This window comes from Halichoerus grypus, chromosome 7, assembly GCF_964656455.1.
Source record: "Halichoerus grypus chromosome 7, mHalGry1.hap1.1, whole genome shotgun sequence".
NCBI classification, from domain to species: Eukaryota; Metazoa; Chordata; class Mammalia; order Carnivora; family Phocidae; genus Halichoerus; species Halichoerus grypus.
The window spans coordinates 146,991,471-147,016,062 of NC_135718.1; the positions used below are offsets into that span (position 1 = coordinate 146,991,471).

General features: G+C 43.5%; 1 protein-coding gene and 1 long non-coding RNA gene across 3 annotated transcripts in view; one reads left to right on the top strand and one right to left on the bottom strand.

Moving 5' to 3' along the window:
* Nucleotides 1-24,592, bottom strand: part of MGST3 (microsomal glutathione S-transferase 3) — a 203,524-nt gene that overhangs the window by 105,164 nt on the left and 73,768 nt on the right. The window lies entirely within an intron of this gene.
* Nucleotides 1-24,592, top strand: part of LOC118549305 (uncharacterized) — a 165,899-nt gene that overhangs the window by 83,445 nt on the left and 57,862 nt on the right. Inside the window, exon 6 of one of the 2 annotated variants that reach the window (XR_013449973.1) lies at nucleotides 10,008-10,644. The exons of the other annotated variant lie outside the window; for it this stretch is intronic. This is a non-coding gene — a long non-coding RNA (uncharacterized LOC118549305). The remainder of the gene's footprint in view (nucleotides 1-10,007; nucleotides 10,645-24,592) is intronic. 2 annotated transcript variants of the gene reach the window in all.

Below are 24,592 nucleotides of genomic sequence, written 5' to 3' on the forward strand. Positions count from 1 at the left end.
CGCTCAGGCTTAGCTGTTTGGTCTTAGGAGGGCAAGTGCTCTCACTTCGAAAAGTCTCGGACAAATGAAGTACGCTAAAAGTTATTGGTGACGCTGGTCAGCTATGTCTCGTCCTGGAACACTGCCGTTTTAACAAAGCACCAGGAATGGCTAATGTCAAGGCACAGTCCTTTTGCCCGAGGTAGCTGTGTGTGTTGTGGTCGCGAGGTCTGCGTACCCACAGGCTGGTTTCAGCTTTGCCAGGTTAGACCAGATCTCTAAAGTGCGTTCCGCTTTTCAAGACTGAGTACTATTTGCTGAATAGAGAATGAGTGGACTAGACAAAAGAGAATAGAGAAAAAACTAATGATGTGATGTATGGTGATTAACATAACATAATAATAATAAAAAAAGAGAGAATAGAGAATGTAGCCTTTCCCAACTACCTGATCTCAGAACCTTTAAAACAATTTCTCTTCAAGGATCATCTGTGAGACTATTATTTCAGGGTTCCTGCTTTGTAAAGTTCTGAGCTAGGCTGTTTGCCCTTGGTGGAGTTGCTTAACGTCTCTGGGCTTTATTTTTCTCATCTCTCTATGGAGGGAGGTGAACTAGAGAATTTCCAGCTCTCCTTAGGACTTCCAAACTCCTATAGAAATGGAAGGTCTCAGGCACCGCAGGGAGGCACTGCGGGAGGGCGAGAGGAGAGCCTTCCTATTCCTTCTGCTTACACCGTGTGGCCCCACTTGGTCAGGTGGCTGCAGAAACAGAATTTGCTCTTCCCAGTGAGCCGCTCGTGCAGTTCCAGCAGCAGCTGGGTTGCCCTTAGCGTTTACAGCTGTTTGATGAGCCCACCTCTGCCCTACCTCCACCGGGCGGAGGGGGGGCCCATCCTTCCATAGTACAGGTGGGTATCAGGTGAGCACGCTGTGGAGCACCTGGTTATCAGGTTCAAATTCACTAGCTGGGGCTGGTCTGGACTGGCTCCTATTTTTAACTGTATCTGACAGAGTCACTGCCTTCCCCGATTAACGATCCATTTTGAGGGTCAGTGTGCTTCCCACAGCCTCTCATGACCCAGAAGTCCCTGATGTTAGAAGAGGAGGGGGCAAGGTCAGGTAGAGCAAAGTGCACACGACGGAGGCACTCTGTTTCTGTCGCTCCCAGGGCCTTGATTTCCTTTCTATAAAACAAGGCAGGATGCGCTCTGAGTCACGCCTCCCCGTCCCCCCCCACCCAATGTAAAGTTCCATCAAGACCCTGTCTGTGCAGGGGGGACAGATGCTTGGAGCCTTAGGCCCCAGCACTAGGGACAGAGATTCAGGCTGCCTGAGCCCTGCTCAGGAGATTGGACTCTTACAGAGCACAGGCCAGGAATGTGACCGTGTTCCCCAGGGATGCCTTTGTTTTCAGGCTTTCTCCACATGATACATTTCTGCAGCACTCATTCTCCAGAGGAATCCAAGGGAAGTCTTGAAATCACGTACCGTTTTGGGGGGATTGGATCACATTCTCAGATTCTTTTTTTTTTTTTTTAACACCAAGTCAAATTCGTTGCTTATTTTTTATTTTTTAATTTTATTATGTTATGTTAGTCACCATACAATACATCATTAGTTTTTGATGTGGTGATCCACGATCCATTGTTTTCGTATAACACCCAGTGCTCCATGCCCTACGTGCCCTCCTTAATACCCATCACCGGGCTAACCAATCCCCCCTCCCCCTCCCCTCTAAAACCCTGTTTGTTTCTCAGAGTCCATAGTCTCTCATGGTTCATCTCTCCCTCCAATTCCCCCTCCCCATTTTTCCCTTCCTTCTCCTAACGTCCTCCATGTTATTCCTTATGTTCCACAAATAAGTGAAACCATATGATAATTGACTTTCTCTGCTTGACTTATTTCACTTAGCATAATCTCCTCCAGTCCCATCCATGTTGATGTAAAAGTTGGGTATTCATCTTTTCTGATGACTGAGTAATATTCCATTGTATATATGGACCACATCTTCTTTATCCATTCATCTGTTGAAGGGCATCTCAGCTCTTTCCACAGTTTGGCTATTGCGGACATTGCTGCTATGAACATTGGGGTGCATATGGCCCTTCTTTTCATTACATCTGTGTCTTTGGGGTAAATACCCAGTAGTGCAATTGCTGGGTCATAGGGTAGCTCTATTTTTAAATTTTTGAGGAACCTTCACACTGTTTTCCCAAGTGGCTGTACCAACTTGCATTCCCACCAACAGTGTAAGAGGGTTCCCCTTTCTCCGCAACCTCTCCAACATTTGTTGTTTCTTTCCCTGTCCATTTTTGCCATTCTAACTGGTGTAAGGTGGTATCTCAGTGTGGTTTTGATTTGGATTTCCCTGATGGCTAATGATGATGAACATTTTTTCATGTGTCTGCTAGCCATTTGTATGTCTTCTTCAGAGAAGTGTCTTTTCATATCTTCTGCCCACTTTTTGACTTGATTATTTGTTTTTTGGGTGTTGAGTTTGAGAAGTTCTTTATAGATCTTGGATATCAGCCCTTTATCTGTAGTGTCATTTGCAAATATCTTCTCCCATTCTGTGGGTTGCCTCTTTGTTTTGTTGACTGTTTCCTTTGCTGTGCAGAAGCTTTTTATCTTGATGAAGTCCCAAAAGTTCATTTTGGCTTTTGTTTCACTAGCCTTTGGAGATGTATCTTGAAAGAAGTTGCTGTGGGCGATGTCAAAGAGGTTACTGCCTATGTTCTCCTCTAGGATTTGGATGGATTCCTGTCTCACATTGAGGTCTTCCATCCACTTTGAGTTTATCTTTGTGAATGGTGTTAGAGAATGGTTGAGTTTCATTCTTCTGCATGTGGCTGTCCAATTTTCTCAGCACGATTTATTGAAGAGACTGTCTTTTTTCCATTGCATGTTTTTTCCTGCTTTGTCAAAGATTATTTGACCAGAGAGTTGAGGGTCCATATCTGGGTTCTCTATTCTGTTCCATTGGTCTGTATGTCTGTTTTTGTGCCAGTACCATGCTGTCTTGGTGATCACAGCTTTGTAATATAGCTTGAAATCGGGCAACGTGATGCCCCCAGCTTTGTTTTTCTTTTTCAACATTTCCTTGGCGATTCGGGGTCTTTTCTGATTCCATACAAATTTTAGGATTGTTTGTTCCAGCACTTTGAAAAATGTCATTGGAATTTTGATTGGGACGGCATTGAAGGTATAGATTGCTCTGGCTAGCATAGACATTTTAACAATGTTTATTCTTCCGATCCATGAGCATGGAATATTTTTCCATCTTTTTGTGTCTTCTTCAATTTCTTTCATGAGTGTTCTGTAGTTCCTAGAGTATAGATCCTTTACCTCTTTGGTTAGGTTTATTCCAAGGTATCTTATGGGTTTTGGTGCTGTTGTAAATGGAATCGTTTCTCTAATTTCTCTTTCTACAGTTGCGTTGTTAGTGTATAAGAAAGCAACTGATTTCTGTGCATTGATTTTGTATCCTGCCACATTACTGAATTGCTGGATGAGTTCTAATAATTTGGGGGTGGAGTCTTTTGGGTTTTCCACATAAAGTATCATGTCGTCTGCGAAAAGAGAGAGTTTGACTTCTTCTTTGCCAATTTGGATACCTTTTATTTCTTTTTGTTGTCTGATTGCTGTTGCTAGGACTTCTAGTACTATGTTGAACAATAGTGGCGAGAATGGGCATCCTTGACGTACGTTCTCAGCTTCTAACAAACCTATATACTCTTGCCCATGGCTAGGCTTCTGTGGACTGGTCATGATGCCTGGAACTCGCATTGTGACTTTGCCTGAGCCCATTGATTTGGGAGGAGAACACAGACTCTCTTTCACCTTGGGAGAGACGACTATGGTGTTGTAAGAGCTTCAGAAGGAGAAGCCTCCTCACTGAGTGACTTTGGGCAAGCACTTCAGCTTCTATGGACATGTCTCCTTTTTGATAAAATAGGGATGCCGAATCTTGCCTCACCAGGGTTGTTCTAAAGGTTGAATGTGATTTAATACAACACAGTGTCTACCGTTTACTATACAACTCGTCAGGCATGTGATCCTCCCAGCAGCGCCATGAGTCATGTGGCTTGACCCCATCTTATAAATGAAGAAAAAGAAACTCTAAGAGGTGCCAGTTTGTCCAAGGTCACAGAGCTGATGGGTGATGAAGGTAGGATTTGGCGGAAGTTTTACTCCTGAGTGCACACTCTTAGTTACTAAGCGATACCCCACCACAGATGCAAATGCCTCAAAATGCTCATTATTGTTTTTATAGCCTCCATGAAATGAATTGTCCCCTCCTAGGTACTAAATGGTCCATTAACTTCAGGACAGATCAAACCACCGTTGCTATGTGACCTATTTACACTTTGGGGTTCCTCACCTTTCAGAAGGCTTACAACACTTCTCAGCTTTAAAGTCTTACATTCACCTTTGATATTGTTTTGTATAATTTTCTTCCTTTTGCAAGCAAGGAAGCTAAAAGGAAAAACAACTTTCCTAAGCTCACTCAAAGAATGAGTGGCAAAACCAGCAACCGTTGACTCGTCGATGTCTGAGGTGACTCAGATTCCCTATGTTAGCCACTTCTGTGAGGAGAATTCCTTCCAAGGTAATCTGGAACATGCTAGAGCCATTGGCCAGACCCCTGGGCATTTCATACTTATCAAAGCCCCAGACGGTGCAGAACCACTCTAGGGGAAATGCCTCTATAATCCAGCATGTCTGCCCTGCCCCCGGCCTGCCCTTGAGAGCAATCTTCGACACTGAAATTCTAAAGCAGTGGAAGCTTTGGTGGTCTCTCAGAATTCGTATCTCACAGAGGCTCTGGGAGGTTAGGAGGAGGACCGAAGGAAATTGAGTCCTGTCTCTCCTTCAGCATTCTTTGTGGACAGATTTTCAGGAAAATATGTTCGGTGGGAAGTAGAAACTTGGAGCACAAGTGCCTCGGGCATTGGGAGAGGTTTCCCCACTGGGTGCCATGGTGAGGGGCCATCTTGGCATTTGGCGTAGAAATTGAAAAGGAGACCATTCATCCTGAGAGAGGTTGGTGAGAAGGTCTCTAAGTCTTAAAGTGTTCCTAGCGTCTTTGAAAGGTTCTTAGTGTTTTGGAAGGGCTGGCTGTCAGAGGGACATGGTGCGCCATCGTGATATTCCCAGGATGAATGGGGGAGACACAGGGAGCTCCTGGGAAGAAAGCTGACTCGACCATGGGCCTTGCAAGGAGCATCCATACTTCTCCTCAGAGCCCACGAACCCACTCCCACAGCAGGGTCTTCTCAGCATTTCACTTCCTGGGCAGACTGAGGAAGTTACCTCTATGGTGTGGCCATGGTCTCAGTAATACCCAGTTGGGGGAAAGCAGATAGTGGAATGACGGGTTAACTTTGTGATAAATGCTTTTGCTCCTGTCGCCAGGCAGACTCTCAGTCTGAGCTCTTCTGCACGAGACCCCCAGTGTCCCAAGTGTCAGGGGCAGGATCACTAACCTGTCACGGGGTGCAAGTAGCCCCCATTTCATGGAGCATGCTATCTACCTTCCTGGAGAGCTTGCTTCAGACAAAGTTCTCTCCACTCCCCAAGCCAGAGAGGATGAAAGGTCAGGAAAATGCCTCTGAGAAAACCCTGGTGCGTGCATCCTGCTGTGTCGTCTGGCCACTCGCCTTCACCCCTGCTCTCCCAGCCTACAGCTGCCATGCTTCTGTGCAGAAACAGGCCACGCTGGGTTCCCTCCGAGAGAGATTCTTTTGCTGTTGCCCTAGTAACAGAATTATTAAACCAAGTTCCAGCCTCGGGAGTATTTGTGCCTGGTGAGGTAATGTCTGTCGCATGCAGCCTTTTCATTCCCACCCCCACCCCCTCGCTTCAGGCCCTCTGTGCCTCACACCTAGACTGATGGGCTCGGCTCCTCCTTGGCCCCAGTACCACCTGCTTCCCCCACCCCCCCTTCCTGGGGTGGCTCCCAGCTGAGCAACACCCTTTCTCAGGCTCAGAGACTCCTTGTTGGCCAAACCCCCCATTGGCCTGCTATTCAGAGCCCCCCATTGTGGTCCATAGCACCTTCCAAAGCCCAAAGTGCTCCCTTCCCCAAGCCCACAGTGCTCCCTTCGCCTTAGCAGAGCAGGCTGCACCTGCAGGCCGGTGACGGGGAGTAGATCCCAGAAGAACAAACATGGAGAAGCCACAGGACTTAGGTGGCGACTGGTCGGTGAAGAGGCGATACGTACAGGGGAGCGTTTAAGCATCTGGGCTTCGGAATGAGACTGTGTGTAAAATTTGAGCTCTCTCACTCAATAGAGGTGTGACTTTGGGCAAGTTTCCTTTCCTTTTCTTTTCTTTTTTTTTTTTTTTAAGAATTTTAGAGAGAGAGAGTGTGCATGAGCCGGGGGAGGGGAAGAGAGAGGAAGCAGACTCCCAGCTGAGCCGGGCTCGATCCCACAGCCCTGAGACCATGGCCTGAGCCAGAGTCCGAGGCTTAACCGACTGCACCACCTAGGCGTCCCTCAGGCAGGTTTCTTCCCTCAAGTCTCAGTTTCCTCAAGGGCAACATGGAGACAATGATGGTACCTGCCTCATAAGGGTTTCTCTGCCCAGTTAAAGATCTTCTAGCGTGCTCTGCTTAGTCCCTGTGCACACAGAATCATAGCAGCCGTGTTAGCTGGGATGATGAAGGTGGCTGACAGGCGAGGGGTGACCCTGTGGGAAACGGGGCCCAGAGCGGCTCCTGATTTGGGCGAGTGGGGGGAAATCGTGCGGATAGAGAATCCAGGTGCAGAAGGAACCCGCTGGTTTGCATTTGGGGGTTATTGAGTTTGAAGTGTCACAGCTCACTTGTATGATTGTCACTGAGTGCCGGGCACTATGCTGGTGCATCCCATACATTGTCCCTTATGTAATTCCCACAGCAGCCCCCTGAGATGAGGATTATTAACACATGGCAGGGTTTAGCAGCTTGCCCAGTTGTTAAGCAGCAGAGCTGGGATTTGAACCCAGGCCTTTGTGTCTCCGGAGGCTGCACACTTTTTACCACTATATGCACGGCTTCCTAAGTATCTTGACTCTGGTTAGGAAGTCAGTCCTTTTGTGTGTGTGTGTGCGTGTGCATGTGTGTATTGCACACACATGTGCGTTTAGTGCTAAGATGGTCTTTGGGGGAACATAATGGTTTGCATTGCTTCCTGCTGAGGCAGTGGTCTGCCCCCTCACCTGGGGTCCCTGTGTGGAAATTTGGCCCCTAGACTTGGGGACTTTTATGACACATGCTCTCCTGAGCTTGTGCTCCGAGTCAGTGGCTCAGTGCCTACCTGTCCCCTGGTCTTATTCCCAATCTCCCCCCACATGGTGTTCTTGGTCTTGAAAGTGTATTAGCATCTCTGAACCTCAATTTCCTCTTTTGAACAACTCAAGCAGTTATGGAATTGCAGGAAGCATCAAAAAAAGATAGATGTTTCTTGAGGAGAGGGGCTGTTTCTGATTTCTCAACATTCCCAGGGCCTGGCCAGAGCTGGGCATAGACCAGCTGATCTCTGAACGAATACATGACCAACTGACTGCATAGGCTGTTATATATGGTCCTGGGTCCACCCCTTTTGTTTGATCCTACTGAGATTGCTTCCTTTTCCACTTACTGCTGTCCAGGGTGGTTACCCCAGTTTTTGTGCTTTGGGGATGACTCTGTTTAAACTTTTGGTGTCAGCTAAACCACAATGGCAGAATTGGGTTACCAAATTCTGGGTATTGGGTGTGTGCCCATATATGTGGTGGGGATTGGGGAGGTGGCGGGAGGTGGCAGGTGTGGAGGGACAAGGGAGTAGACTGGATCATATTTCCTCCAGAGACTTTCTTTGTAATGGGGAAGGTGTTCTGAGAACCTGAGGGACATGAATTTACATGCAGTAAATGGAACCCATGCTATGGTTGAATCTTTTTTTTTTTTTTTTTAAAGATTTTATTTATTTATTTGACAGAGAGAGAGATAGCGAGAGCAGGAACACAAGCAGGGGGAGTGGGAGAGGGAGAAGCAGGCTTCCCGCCGAACAGGGAGCCCGATGTGGGACTCGATCCCAGGACCCTGGGATCATGACCTGAGCCGAAGGCAGACGCTTAACGACTGAGCCACCCAGGCGCCCGCTATGGTTGAATCTTAAAGACCAATATGATGGTATCAGGAGGTGAGGACTTTGGGAGGTGATTAGGTCATGAGGGTAAAGCCTCACGAATGGGATGCCTCATCACAGAGGCCTCAGAAAGCTCCCAACCCCTTCTGCCCTGCGAGGATACAAGAAGTTCCAGAGTTGGAAAAGGGCCCTCACTCAACTATCCAGCAGCTTGATCTTGGACTTCCACCTCCCAGAACTGGGAGAAATAAATTTCTATTGTTTATAAGACACCTGGGCTGTGGCATTTGTACAGCAGGGTACAATGAGTTGGCTTGTAACAGGAATATTCTGTTCTTTTAATAACAATGCTACAACATGGTGACTTCAAAAATATTTTTCCCCCTATCATTCCACGTAGTGACACTTTCAGTAACCTGCATCTGGATTTTGCTGCTATTTAATTAAGACTTAACCCTCTAAAAATGCACATTTAATACTCAGAGTAAACCCTTGACTTGTTCCCTTTGAAGATAAACAGGTGAGATAGCTTCTTGAACTCCGAATTCTGAGATAATTAAGATTAGTTGCCATAGAGAGAGAGAGAGACAGAAATGCATTAAAATGTATCATACTTTCCATGTTTAGGAAATTCATTTAGTTCAATATTCAGGGCCATAAAATCTACCCAGACCTAGATACCTATTAATCTGCTGGCCATACAGCGTCCAGAGTGATCTTTCCTTGTCAGGAGAGGCTTCTAATTGCTCCGCTCCTCTGCTCAGAAACTTTTAATGGCTCACCATTGTCCTATGTACTGATGGTGCTCCAGACCCTCAGGACCTGACCCAACCTCCCTTCCCCAGCTCGTGTGCTACCACCTAGCCACCTAGGTGCTGGCCGGCGCCTGCTGGCACCTGCAGTGGGCCAAGCCTCTCTACGTTATTTACCCTTTGGATTCTCTTTCTTGTCCTCTCGTGGCTTTGCGAGCTTCTGCTCACTCTTCTGGACCCAGGTCCAATTCCACATCCCATTTAAATGCTGGGTCTCTGGATTCTTCCAGACAGAATAATCCTAGGCTTTCTTGGACTTTGCACTTTTATGACAATTCTCATTATAATGCACCACAATTTTACATTTTCCCCAGTAGACTGAGAGCACCTTGGGACCCAGGGACCCACTCATTGTATGAATACGTACAATGCCTTATATGAATACGCGTGTTCATATAATATCTAGCTCATAGTAGGTCCTGAATCACTCTTGTTGGAGCGAATTAAATGAATGGCATTACATTGCCAGTTAATAGTATGTATTATAAAGTATGATATTATAAAGATTTCTTCAGGGAACGAATGATCTGACCCAGTGTTGTCTGTGGTGCGCCATATAAAAGCCCCACAGTGTTTTGTTGATGGGGGGCTGTCTTTGTACACCTGGCTGCAGGAGTGTGAAGCTAATCTAGAGCTCACTGCTACCCCTTTGGTTAAGTAGTAGAAAGGTCAAAGTTAGAGGCCACAAAAGAATCCCTTCTTTCATGATGCCTATAACATCCTGTGGACGCTCTAGACACTCAGTGATGGGAGGCTTATCATTTGATGGTTAAAGTGTGAACTGTGGAGTGAGGTGGATGTGACTCTGAGCTGCATGAATGGCAACTTCCCAACCTTGTCTTCATTTTTGTGATGTGAAAAATAGAGATAATCATATTATATTCCTAAAGTGGCTTTGAGCGTAAATGAAATGTTCAGGCCACACAAACGGGTCCCCAGCACCCAGGAAAGTATTTAACAAAAGGTAGTAGCTATTATTTTTGTGTGGTTTTGTAATCGTTCTGGGTTATGAATAGAATTATAACAGCAATGCAAAATGATGCACTAAGTTTCCGCCAAGAAATAGCAAATGCAGTAATCATTACTGATTTTTTTTTTTAAAGATTCCACTTATTTGTCAGAAAGAGAGAGCGCGTGCACAAGCAGGGGGAGCAGCAGGCAGAGGGAGAAGCAGACTCCCCACTGAGCAGGGAGCCCGACGTGGGGCTTGGTCCCAGGACCCCAGGATCATGCCCTGAGCTGAAGGCAGATGCTTAACCGACTGAGCCACCCAGGCGCCCCATCATTACTGATTTGCTGGCGAGTTACAATATGGTTTGTTATTAGTAGCTGTTCGAGTACTGTCAGGGGCTAGCACCAGTCCCAGAAGATTCCAGAAGAGCTGCTTAACTAAGGTCATCCGAGGGAAGCCGCTCAGACACCTGTGGTTCTGAGTCCAGCAAAACCAGCAGAGGAGGTTCCCAGACCGAACAGTGCGAGGATGTGTTTGATGAGGCTGGGACACAGCTGCGTGGAGACAGACCTTCGGCACAACCACACAAAGGGCACGCAGGGCAGGTAATCTCTCTGCTCGTAATGCCAGATTGTAGGAGCCCATCGCCTCCTGTCCTGCACAGGAAACCCCCGAAGAGGAACTTTCTTGAGACATTACATGGAGGCGACATCGGCAGCCACCTCTCGATTCTGTCCCTATCAGACCTGTGACTCCCAAAGCTTAGCATTCATTTTGACTATAAGAGTGTGAGTATGTAATCTCTGATGCATACATTTATTAAAAATGGAATCTCCTGTCCTTGGTGTTTTCTTAAGGATTCCTCCCTCTGATAATGCATTACCAAAGCAAAGAGTTGCTTTATTTAATGTACTCTGCTTTTATGATACTTCGTTTTCTTTTTCTTCTTTAAAGGAAAGAGGTTTCTGCAATCAATTTACAGTACATGGGATTGGGAGCATGGGAAGGAAATAATGGGTGTGGAAGTCCGTGAAAGAGGCTGAGGTCTGAGATGACTAGGGTGTTCCTAAAGGTTCCAAGAATGCCCAGGGGCTGGCCCCCAACCCTCATAAAATCCACGAGAGACCAGTGCCCCATCTGACCCTCCAGGAGCTGCTCCGTTGTGAACTCATTCTCCTCCTCCCTCCTCTTCAGCGCCTCTGAAAACCATGAGTGGAGCTGAGGGACAGGCTGAGGGGCCCTTGGTTGGAGATCTAGCCAGAAAGAGTCTGGAACCAGGAATGTAGGGACCTGAAGTTTAGTCCTGGTGCTTTCCTAAACTCCCTGTGCAACCTTGGACAAACCCTTCACTCTCTAGGCTTCTGTTTCACCATCTGTGAATCAAGGGAGCTAGGTCTTTGGGTCTCGGGTGCTGTGGAGCCAGGCCAGGGACAAGCAGTGGGGTGGGAAACAGCCCCTTCATCTCCTACCGAAAGGCACATTTTAGCTGTCCTTTATGAACACCTCATCCAAGGCAATGATGCATGATTCTGAGACCGGTGTAATCTGGAACTGGCAGCCTGGAGGTCTGGGGTAGCCAGGAGTCACTGGGAGTGCAGGGAAGCTATAACTTGGAAGCTCTGCACTTCCTTGGGAGGGGCGTGGAGGGGGGGGTGTCCTTCCTCGGGAAGCCACCATCCCGGGAGCACGTCAGAATAGTATATTTGTATGAAGTCAAACTCTGGTCTTTGGTCTTGATGGTAAGGAATCTCCACCCCTCCACCCCCCCCCTAAAACAAAACAAAACAAAAACAATACTCAGAGGATGTGGTGGTCTTTATTCAGAGAAATCAAGGTGAACTGAACAAATCTCAGGACCCTGGTAGAGCAAGAGGGGAAGTTGGGGAATTTTATCAATAAGCAGAACGGGTCCAATTAGAATGACACAAGTGACAAGACAAAGGGATTTTTTTTTTTTAATTGAAAAGTAAGTTCATGCCCCTGGGGAATAACTCAAAACAGTTCAAAAAATTATCACTGAAGAATACATTTCTCTCCTACTCTCACTCTTTGGTCTCCATTCATAGAGGCAATCACCTTCTACAATTTGTGGATCCTTACAGAAGTATTCTAGATGCCATCTGCTCATTGCTTCTTTGTGTAACAATATACTTGAAGATTGTCCTATAACAGCTTGTATATTCATTAATCATTTCAACAAATATTTGAGTGCCGAGCGAGGGCCAGTTACTGTTTAGGCTTTGAGAATACAACAGTAGAAAAGCAAGATCTTGGCCCTCAACATTCTAGGGACAATACCAGAAAATGAACAAGTAAATGATGATTATGTAATATAATGTCAGGTAGTGATAAATGTTGTGAAGAAAAATTGAAAAAGTCTGGGAAAAGAAGTGATGGGGCTCTTTTATCTATCTACTTATTTAATTTAATTTTTTATTTTAATTCCAGTATATTTATTTTTTATTTTATTTTTATTTTATTATTTTTTAAAATTTTTATTTATTTTTTGACAGAGAAAGAGACAGCGAGAGAGGGAACACAAGCAGGGGGAGTGGGAGAGGGAGAAGCAGGCTTCCCGCGGAGCAGGGAGCCGGATGCGGGGCTTGATCCCAGGACCCTGGGATCATGACCTGAGCCAAAGGCAGATGCTTAAGCGACTGAGCCACCCAGGCGTCCCCCTATTTTTTATTTTTTGAAGGTTTTAGACAGATAATGTTTATTTTTTATTAAGTTTTTAATTTTAATGCCAGTATAGTTAATATACAGTATTATATTAGTTTCAGGTGTACAATACTTCAGCACTTCCATACGTTACTCCATGCTCATGGTAAGTGTACTCTTTAATCCCCATCACCCATATCACCCATCCCCCCACCCACCTTCCTTCTGGTAACCAGCAGCTTGTTCTCTATAGTTAAGAGTCTGTTCTCGGTTTTCTTGGTGTGTCTCTTTTTTTCTCCCTTTGTTCATTTGTTTTGTTTCTTAAATTCCACATGTGAGTGAAATCATATGGTATTTGTCTTTCTCTGACTTATTTCACTTAGCATTATACTCTCTAGCTTCATCCAGGTCGTTGCAAATGGCAAAGTTTCATTCTTTTTATGGCTGAATAATATTCTATTGTATACATATGCCACATCTTCTTTATCCATTCATCAATCGATGGACACTTAGGCTGCTCCTATAATTTGGCTATTATAGATAATGTTGCTATAAACATAGGGGTGCATGTATCCCTTTGAATCTGTGTTTCTGTATTCTTTGGCTAAAAGAATCACACCCACTAGTGTGATCACTGGATTGTAGGGTAGTTCTATTTTTAATTTTTTGAGGAACCTCCACACCATTTTCCACAGTGGCTGCACCAGTTTGCATTCCCACCAACAGTGCACGAGTGTTCTTTTTTCTCCACATCCTCACCAACACTTGTTGTTTCTTGTGTTTTTGATTTTAGCCATTCTGACAGGTGTGAGGTGATAGCTCATTGTAGTTTTGATTTGCTTTTCCCTAATGATGAGTGATGTTGAGCATCTTTTCATATGTCTGTTGGCCATCTGTCTGTTTTCTTTGGAAAAATGTCTGTTCATGTCTTCTGCCCATTTTTTAAATTGGATTATTTGTTTTTTGGTTTGATATATAAATTCTTTATATATTTTGGATACTAACCCTTTATCAGGTATGTCATTTGCAAGTATCTTCTTCCATTCCGTAGGTTGTCTTTGCTGTGCAGAAGCTTTTTATTTTGATGTAGTCCCAATAGTTTATTTTTGTTTTTATTTCCCCTGATTCAGGAGACATATCTAGAAAAAAGTTGCTATGGCCGATGTCAGAGAGATTACTACCTGTGCTCTCTTCTAGGATTTTCATGGTTTCAGGTCTTGCATTTAGGTCTTTCATCCATTTTGAATTTCTTTTTGTGTATGGTGTAAGAAAGTGGTTCAGTTTCATTCTTTTGCATGTAATTTTCCAGTTTCCCCAACATCATTTGTTGAAGAGACCATCCTTTTCCCTTTGCATATTTTTGCCTCTTTTGTTGAAGATTAATTAAGCATGTAATCATGAATTTATTTCTGGGTTCTCTATTCTGTTCCATTGATCTATGTGTCTATTTTTGTGCCAGTACCATACTGTCTTGATGATGACAGCTTTGTAATAGAGCTTGAAGTCTGGAATTGTGATGCCTCCAGTTTTGTTCTTCTTTTTCAAGATCGCTTTGGCTATTTCAGTTTTTTTTGCGGTTCCATACAAATTTTAGGATCATTTGTTCCAGTTTTGTGAAAAATATGGTTGGTGTTTTGATAGGGATTGCATTAAATCTATAGATTGCTTCAGATAGTTTCGGACATTTTAACAGTATTTGTTCTTCCAATCCATGAGCATGGAAGATCTTTCCATTTTGTTGTGTCATCTCCAGTTTCTTTCATCAGTGTTTTATAGTTTTTTATAGTGTTTTATAGTCTTTCACCTCCTTGGTTAAGTTTATTCCTAAGTATTTTGTTATTTTTGGTGAAATTGTAAATGGGATTGCTTTCTTAATTTCTCTTTCTATTGCTTAGTGTATAGAAATGCAGTGGATTTCTGTACATTGATTTAGGATCCTGATGGGGGTTCTTTTAGGTAAGTTGGCCAAGGAAGGCCAGCCTGGGAAGGTGACATAAAGGAGAAGAAGAATGGGAGCATGGACAAAGATTCCAGGGTGGGAGGACGTGCCTGGCATGTTAGAAGGAATGGGAAGGTGTGGCTGGGGGAAAATGAGGTGTGGTTGGAGAGGAAGTCACAGAGGCAGGCAGGGGACATGGCCCACAGGTCCTGAGGCTGTGGTGAGGAATTTGGCTTTTATTCTAAGTGACACATGAAGCTATTAATGGTTTGGGCAGTGGGATAATAGCTGATGGATGTTTTACAAAGATCCTTCTGGCTGCTGTGAAATGAACAGACTGTCAAGGGGTAAGAGTGGAATTGAGGGTGACCAGGTGACCAGGTGGATGTGACCATAATCAGGAAACAGGTGACAGTGGCTTGGTCTAACTGATTTATATTTGGGGAATAGAACTTACCGAATGTGGGGTGTGAGATAAAGGAAAAAAGTGATTCCAAGATTTTTGTTCTGAATGAGTGAATGTTTTGCATTTACTAAAATGAGGAGCCATGGGGATGGAGGGGCTAGTGTGGTGATTGCTATTTTCTGGCTCAGCTGTGTTGAACTCAGGATACTTATTTCATGTCCCAACGCCAACATTTAGAAGGCAATAGGATGTATGAATCTGGAGGGCATGGCTTAGGTTAGCACTGGAGATAAGAAATTTGGGTGTCATCAGATGATATTTTAACCCCTGGGCCCTAAAGAGCATCAGAGATTGGATGCAGAGAGAGAATGTAGGGAGAAGGCCAGGACCAATTCCAGAGTCCCTCTAACATTTAGAGGTTGGGAAGAGGAGGAAGGGCCAGCAAAGGAGACTGAAATGGGACAGCCAGGGAGGAAGGAGAAAAATGTAAGAATGTGGGATCCTGGAAGCCGAGCGAGTGTTGAAAATGTGGGAGCCCCCCTCCCCACCTGCTGCTGCTTCTTTCCAATGCAGTTGTTATGAGAGGCAAATTGGAAAGTTCTCTTAAACCTGGAAGGAAGCAAAGACCTCAGAAAGCAAACCCAAAGCAGTATTCTGTGTGGATGTGTGTAATTTAAAGCTTTGTTTTGTTCTGAAAGTAATGTCCTACCTCAAACGTCTCTAAGTAAACCATGAGTATATTACAGCCATCACTCTGGGAAGATGTGGGGTGATAAGACTGAGAATGAGTAAGGAAAACAGAAATCCTTTGATAGGCCTCAATTTATCTTCTTTTTTAAAAGGTTTATTTAGTTGAGAGAGAGAGAGAGAGAGAGAGAGAGAGTGTGTGTGTGTGTGTGTGTGTGTGTGTAGGGGCAGAGGGAGAGAATCTCAGGCAGACTCCCAGCTGAGTGGGGCTCAATCCCACAACCCATGAGATCATGACCTGAGCCCAAACCAAGAGTTGGGACACTTAACCGACTGAGCCACCCAGATGCCCCAGTCCTCATTTTAAAATAAAAACCCTGTTTTTCTGTGTATAAAATATTTTTTTTCATGATTATGATGCTTTTGGCAAAAACATGGAAAATACAGAAAAGTATGAAGAAGAAAGTAAAAGTAATGCATAGTTCCATAACCACTATTAACTCTTGGGTGAGCTTCCAGTCTCTTTTCTATGAAGGTTTGGCCATGGGCTGCTTGAATGTCCCTTCACTAGAGAGCTGGTGAGCAACTTCGGAACTGGCCTTGGCATTTGAACCAAAGTCCCATTTTCTAGGCCCCAGCTGGTGCCTGAGCAAGGCTGTGCTGAAACAGCTGGGCTATTTTTCAGGCAGTCTCTCCTCAGATGGCTGTTGGCTTTTTATTTGGCTTTGGGACATATGAAATATCTACATTTTTATGTAGATGGATGGAATAATTTTTTCCTTTTTTGACTTCTTCCAGCATTTTTATGCCTGAAAAATCTTTCTTTGTCCAGACATCAGGCAAATCTTCAACTACATTTTCTCCTTTTGTTAACAGTTTTATTTTTTAAGTCTTTAATCTCTCCGAAATCCATTTTGTCTTATGGTGTCAGGTGAAGGATCTAGATAGAGCTCTTCTTAAGTGGATTTCCTAGCAACACTTATTGCTTGACCAAAGGCAAGTTACTTCACCGGCTTTAACGTCCATTTCCTTATTCAGAGAGGATCAAGGAAATCCTACTTCATAGGGTTAGGTTGAAGAAAAAGCAGGTCATGGATATGAAAGCATTTTTTAAAAAAAGATTTTATTCATTTATTTGACAGAGAGAGACACAGCGAGAGAGGGAACACAAGCAGGGGGAGTGGGAGAGGGAGAAGCAGGCTTCCTGCCCAGCAGGGAGCCTGATGTGGGGCTCGATCCCAGGACCCTGGGACCATGACATGAGCCGAAGGCAGATGCTTAACGACTGAGCCACCCAGGTGCCCTGGATATGATAGCATTTTATAAATGCTCTAGAAATGTTGGTTTTTGCAGTTGTAATTATGTGAGAAAATCAGGTGTGATTCCTTGTTTGGTGTAGTCTTGTCCTAGTCCACTAATGAGAACAACCCCAACAGGTCTGGCCCCTGAGATCCCAACAAACCCAAGGGTATTGGGCCCACAGAGGGGTTTTAGAGGTTTAGGATGCCACGGAGGAGTTCAAATGTAGGCTATTCATAGTAAGTACAGTTCAAGGGTGCATATGTTTACCGGTGAGGAGCAAAGGAGAATTCAGAGTCTGTATCGGGGTGGGGGTGGTGATCTATCAGGGCAAGTGGCCAAAGCCTTTCATGAGCAGACAGTATCTGATGAGGGGAAGCATTTAATTATTCGTTTCTGAAGTCCTAAAGGACCACAGAGTGGGTGGGATTTCAGGAATGATGGGAGACACATGGCCTGGCATGGGAAGAGGGAGGGTTTTCCAGGCATGCTGTGCCGTTTTGGAGCTGGCTCGGGGGCTGGTCGGAGTCAGGCTCAGAAGGGTGAGTTGGACCGTGCTGTCTTGGCGTGGCCACGATTTCAACTCTTCCTTTAGACAAGAAGAGAGATGTCTTATTTCTCATCAGAGAGAGATGCAAAAGAAGTTTGCTAGCAGATAGAGCCAACTCTTAGCCACTGAGGAGAGAATAGCTGAAGATCTAACATTATACGGAAGGCTCTCAAAATTTAACCCTTTCACCTCCAAATTATTTACTGACTTGTTTTCTTCTTTCCTCTCTTTTTAAATCTACAAGCATGTTTAAAATGTGTTTAGTGAGGGAAGGCTACAGGAGGTCTGGAGTCTGATGGAACCCTTAAAAGAATACTGTCCCTAGGAAATGGTAGGAGAGAGGGAAGTGTGAAAGAAGGAAAAGAAGACGAAAAATACGTTCTTCAAAGTTAGGAATTCTGTCTCCTTCATTTTTGATTTCGGGAGTTTAGTACAGAGAGCAGGACGCGGTGGGTGTGCTCTGCATACTGGCTGGTTGAGTTAGGGAGGGCACAGACTAGGGAAATATCCTTTGGTTAACCAAGAGTTAACATGGTGTTCTTGAAGAGTAATTGGTGGTGTCTGAGTTATGGTAACACTGCACATTCCCCACTAAGTGCACATTTCCTGTGCAGGACATGGATTTGATGGGGCCTTTTCAAAGTAGGTGACTTAGGCGGTTCTTTTTATTGGGGGGCAAATCAAGATAATTTGGTCTGGCTTTGGAACCTAATTTCCCATTATTCCTCATCACAGGGCCTTCATCCTAGCCGGGCATGTCTACTCATTTATTCCCCAAATTGGAATAGACTGCACAGATCCTGCCATACCTTTGTGTATGCTGTTCCTTGCAAAGGCTGCACCCTCCCCTCTCACCTCTCCTGAGATCCCGCTTTCCTCCAAGACCCAAATCTAGCTTCTTTTGTAAAGCTGTCTCAAAATCCTCCTTTCCCTGCACTCTCCCCCTCTCTGAATTTCTCCCCTCGCTGTTACGCTGTTACTGTGTATGTAATTTATTTGCACTCATAGACTCTGATGGAACGTTAGTGTTTTATATGCATATATTTAAATCTCCAACTAGATAGGGGCGCCTGGGTGGCTCAGTTGGTTAAGTGTCTGACTCTTTTTTTTTTTTTTTAAGATGTATTCATTTCTTTGAGAGAGAGAGAGAGAGAGAAAGAGAGCGCATGCTTGCACAAGTCCGGGGAGGGGCAGCAGGAGAGGGAGAGAGTCCTCACACAGACTCCCTGCTGAGCACAGAGCCCGACATGGGGCTCGACCCCAGGACCCCGAGATCATGACCTGAGCTGAAATCAAGATTCAGACACCTAACCAACTGAGCCACCCAGGAACCTCAATTGTTCAACTCTTGATTTCAGCTCAGGTCATGACCTGAGGGTGGTGAGATCTAGCCCCATGTCAGGCTCCGGGCTGGACATGGAGCCTGCTTAAGATTCTCTCTCTCCCTTTTCCTCTGCCCCACCCATCCCCCCCTCAAAAAAAAATTTTTTTTTCCAACTAGATGGTATATTTCTTACTGTCTGAGACCTAGTTTTATATTTCCTTATCAGCCCCCTTGCCCCCCACCATAGTGCTTTGTATAAATCTGGCCCCAGACCAGTACCCAAAAGCTATTTGATAATTTGATGATTTCAGAAGATTCCATGATGCTCCTCTCCAGGTAAATTCTCTTTGTGATGCTAACAAGGCAGGAACAAAAGCAATCTTTGATTGAGCTTCAGCACATTGAGCATACCATCAAGGGGAAGAAAATAGTTGCTGTGAGGGTACGTAAGCAACTGGTCAGTATTCCTCCTTCCGAATTCTACTGGCAAGTCTGGCTCCACGGATGAAAGGCAATCGAGGCATGACCCTGTCCTGTGTGTGCAGGCCGAGTGTGGGAGACAATAAGGACACCAATGAGTATAAGACCACGTGGTAAATATGATAGGGGTATATAAAGAGGGTTATAGGAGTCCAGAGAGAGGGCATCAAAATGAGGCTTGGGTAGGTGATCAGGGAGGATTTCCTGCAGGATGCAGTGCTTGACCTAAATTTAGGCATGGAAGAGAGTGGAATGAAGAGATTTTGTTCACCAGCAGAGTCCAAGTCAGGAAAGGGTGTGTGGGGAAATGTAGAAAGAGAACTTTTCTAAGATAAAGTTATTTTACAAAGCAGCAGCATTGGGAAATCAAGGGAATTTAATTACAACTGCCTCACGAGCAGGATTTGAAAAGGAGTGGGAGGCTCATGGAAACCTTAATTGCTGAGAAAAGTTAAGAGGAGAAATATGACAGAAGTAATAGGTCTGTATGTATGTCATGTCTGATTTGTCATTTTTCTAGACAGGCACTCTGCCTCCTGCCTTCTTCTAGGTTAGAGAAAAAAAGATCCTTCAGCTGCTAAGGTGAAGATACCATTTAGGATGCAGAAATGGGACTTGGAAGTACTCCTGATTCCTTTTAGGGAAGAAAAGGTCCATCTCAGGTTACCTCATTGCTAAGAAGAATAATAAGCATTTGTTCAACGATAATTATGTGTGAGGTGCCTGAAAGAACCCCGAATTGGGCTAAATAATTTCTTCCTTCCTTTAGAAAATAAAAAACAGCTTGCCTGATTTCTCTTCCAATTTATTCTTGTGGTTTTCCATTCCTTTGGAAATCCAGGACGATACTTATTTTATGAGCTTTTGAAGACCAGCCCTTCCATATTCAGAGAGGGTGTCCTTGTATGCATTAAGCTGGGTCTTTAAGATTAATGCAGTATGCGGGCAAATGTGATAAATGATACGGCATTAGCAACTTTTAGTTTGTAAAGTGGCTGCATGTTGAAGGCATCTGGAAAAATTATAAATCCCAGCATGACCAGAGCATAAGTGACAGATGTCCCTCTAGAGAGAGGGAAGGATGTAAGGATGTTCCAGCATAGAGGAGCTAAAGGAGACAAGTCTGTTGGTACACAAAAAAGAGAATCAATGTGGCTGGGAAAAGAAGAGGCTCATACATACGTAGAAGGGTAGGTTAGACCATCTCCAAGGTTCTGCCCAACTCAAACTTTGATGCCATGACTCTCTGAATAAGGACTTAAGGAGATTTTTTTCATAGACTCTAATATGTCATAGACCAACAGAGTCCTTGGATATATATGTATACACACACATAAATTATATACAACTTAATTATATATAATTAATATATATTAATATATTATTATATTTAATTTATATACAAAATCTCTATTATATATTATAACCATTAAAGCTCAGGAAAATTTTATATATATAATTATATATATATAATATATGTTATATAAATATATATTATATTTATATATAATATACAAATAAACATATAAGGTATGTAAATATATAATTCTATAAACATAATTATATAATATATATAATTTTCCTGAGCTTTAATACTTTACATTTGTGTAGTGCTTTAGCATTTGTGGGGATTTAATCTCACAGACTATTGGTTATTTGTGGCCACAATGTAACATGTAACAAAGACCCATGCAATCTCATTGCCATACAACAATAAGTGTTGCTCACGTGTCCAGAGTTTGTTAGGTGGCTCTGTGAATCTTGGCTAGGCTTCCTCACAGAGCTGGACATGGGCTGGCTGTCAGTTGATCTAGGATGGCCTCAAGCTGAGGTGACTTGGGTGACTCAGCCCTGATCCATGTCTCCTATCTTTGAACAAGCTACCCAGACATGTCCTCAAGTGGTAGAAGAGGCACAAGAGAACAAACAGGAACATGCGCGTCCTCATACACTCATAGACCCGCCAGAGGAAGCTACAGGGATGAACTCAGTGCCAAGGTGTGGGGAAATGTGCTCCATTCCTTTTGTTAGAGCAGTTGCAAAGCTACTTGGTAAAGGCTGTAGATATGGGTGAAATTATAGCGATCTACTACAGAGATATTGCCTCACTTAATCCTTACTGTGTAACCCTTTACCCTTGAAGACTGATATTATTCCTGCTTTTACAGATTAAAACATGGACACCAAAGAGGTCAACAATTTTTCTGAGGTCACGTGGACCAGAGGAATGGAGATATTGGTTCTCCTGTTATAAAATCAAGGCACTTTCTATTGTTCCACAGCATATTCATTAAGAACATGAATCCCAGGAGTTTTGTCAGAGACTTCCTAGAGGTAGATTGGTAAGGTATGTGGCCCTTAATGTTGTGTGAGTTGGAGAATACACAAACTTTTACTTATCTATTCTTATCATTCTATATAAAATATAATATTTTAACAAAATAATGTATCAATCTAAGGAATTTACTAGTCATCTAAAAATAGTTTATTTGTAATTAGTTGGTCGCTTTGTGTATTTGTCAGAGTAGGCTAAATGCTGTAACTAATTGTCCCTAAGTCTTAGTGGTTTAGTAAAAAGTTTATTCTTTTGCTCATAATGGCCAGCACTCAGGCCACATCTAATAATAAAGAAGACTGGTAAATACAATTTAACTGTATGGAGAAAAGAGGATATTGATATACACTTTGCAAGACTCAAAGGAATGGACCAAATTTTGCAGGAAGACTAGGAAGTACATAGCAGGTGATAGAAGGTATAGCAAAGGAAGATGGAAAAGAGGAGCCCATAGCTTGAGACTTTATCCAAGGAAATGTGTGGATCCTTGGCTCTAAGACATTATGTACAAATATACTCTCTACTCAGTAGGCAGGATGACCATTATGAATTAGGAATTTAAGAATTTATATCTGATTATGTCACTCCTCTGCTTAAAAGCCTTCAACGTCTACCCTAAGAATAAGTGGTTAATGTGTGTTACACAGTCTTCCAAAATGTATCCCCTGTCTGTCCAGCCTGATCTACTGCACCTTCCCATTCACCCTTCTTTACTTAACTATAATGGTCTTTTTTATTTGCTTTAAATGTGAGGATCTCTCATCTGTAGGCCATGAATCATGATATTTCTTCCATCTGTTCGAATCTTCTTTTCTGAAACTCACTTCTCAATCTTTTTCTGGCTAAGACCTACTCATTGTCAGGTCTCAGCTTAAAAATTACACCCTCCCAACAACCAGAGATAAGTCCAAAATTAAGATACCAAACCACAGATCCAAGAAGCTCAGAGAACACCAAGCAGGATAAATACCAAAACACACACATGCATCTACACATATCATTCAAACTATTAAAAGCCAAGAGATATTCTTGGAGGCAGCTAAGAAAAAAGACACAATGCATTTAGATAACAGCTACAGTGGACTTCTTGTCAGAAACTATATAAACCAGAAGACAATGGAGTAGCATTCTTTTTTTTTTTTTTTTTTTTTGAGTAGCATTCTTAAATTGCTGAAAGAAAAAAAAATGTCAACCCAGAATTCCATACCCAGCAAAAACATCTTTTGAAAATGAGAGAGAAATAAAAATCTTATCAGACTAATAAAAACTGAAAGAATTTGCTTCCAGCAGACCTAGGAGTACTAGAAATGTTAAAGGAAGTTCTTCAGGCAAATGAAAATGATATCAGACAGACTCTTGGATCTACACAAAGAAATGAAGAGCACTGAAAATGGAATAAATGAGGATAAGTTTAAATGTGTTATTTCTTGAAATATTCTTCTGCCTTGTTTTCTCTTTCTGGGATTCCAAATACATGCCTATTAGCCTGTTCAATATTGTTCCGCAGTTCTTGGGTGCCCTATTTTTTTTTAAACTATTTTCTTCTTTGGGTTTCAGTTTGGGTAATTTCTATTGATCTATCTTTAAATTTACTATTCTTTCCCTGGCGATTTCAAGTCTGCTGATGTGCCCATTCAAAGCATTCTTTATTTCTGTGACTAAGGTTTTCATTTCCAGCATTTCCATTTGATTCTTTTTTACAGTTTCCCTCTCTTGATGGAAGTTACCCATCTCATCATGTATGATTCCCATCTTTTCCACTAGAGCCTTTTTAACATAGTAATCATATTTATTTAAAATTCCCTGTTTGAGGGGCACCTGGGTAACTCAGTCAGTTGAGCGTCTGCCTTCGGCTCAGGTCATGATCTTAGGGTCCTGCAATCAAGTCCCAATGGGACTCTCTGCTCAGTGGGGAGTCTGCTTCACTCTCTCCCTCTCCATCTGTGTGCTCACTCTCTCTCAAATAAATAAATAAGATCTTTAAAAAAATAAAAATAAAATAAAATACCCTGTTTGATAGTGCTGACATCTGTGTCATCTCTGAGTCTGGTTCTGTTGATTGCTTTGCTTCTTGACAGTGTTTTTGTTGTTCTTATTTCCTCACATACTGTGTAATTTTTTGATGAAAGCCAGACATCTTGTATAGGGTATCAGAGACTGAGTTAAATAGTTGTTACACCTGGAAGTGGGCATGTCTTTCTGATTCTTAGCATTTAGTGTGGGGGACTGAGCCTGCCTACTTAGAAGTTGAACCAGTTTGGGTCTTGTTGCTATGGTTACTTTCAGTAGAACAGTTTTTAAATTCCTCTTGGGCTAGGGTGGTGGCTGGTTTGCTAGAAGGTATTTTCCCCCCAATGTCTGCTCTACCCTTGGGTGTAGATCTTCTCTTTGCACTGTGCTTCCATGGGGGTCTCTCACCATGGTTTAGCACCTCTTTCAGCAGTAGAGTACTATCAGTTGTTACTAGATGCTTGTTGGCCTGGTGGTGGGGAAGTATTCTCTGATGTTCTGATTAAGGCTCAGTTGTAGACAGGTCTTGTGTCTCTGGATCTTGGGAGTGGTGCTTTCATAGTGGTTTACCTTTAGCTATAGGGCTGGGTCCAGAACATATTCCTGCTCCTTCCCAAGGCTATAGAGTTTGCCCCCCCACTCCCAGCTCCTTTTCCCCAGCTGCATTACCTTTTTCACCAGAGCCCTAAGAGTGACAGGGTTGTTGCCATTCCGCCAACATTTCAAGGCTAAATTTGATAGGGGATAAGAATCCAGGTGGAATTTCATGCATTTCCCACAGGGGCTGCTACTCCTTTTTTCCCAGGCCTACAGCACATAGGATGGTACCTGAAGACTCATGTCCTCTTTCCCATCTTTTTTATGTATACTTAAAGGTCTGTGGAGAAAAACCCACAGGAGGGTGTTAATTTGCCTTTGTCTATGTCCCCAGGGGTTCTATAGCCTCTTGCGGGCCTAAGCTCAGCCTTTAGCAATTTGTTGAAATTTTTAGCTGAATTATTTTTATCTGGGTCCGGTGGCAATTGGCCCCAGATAATCAAGTGCT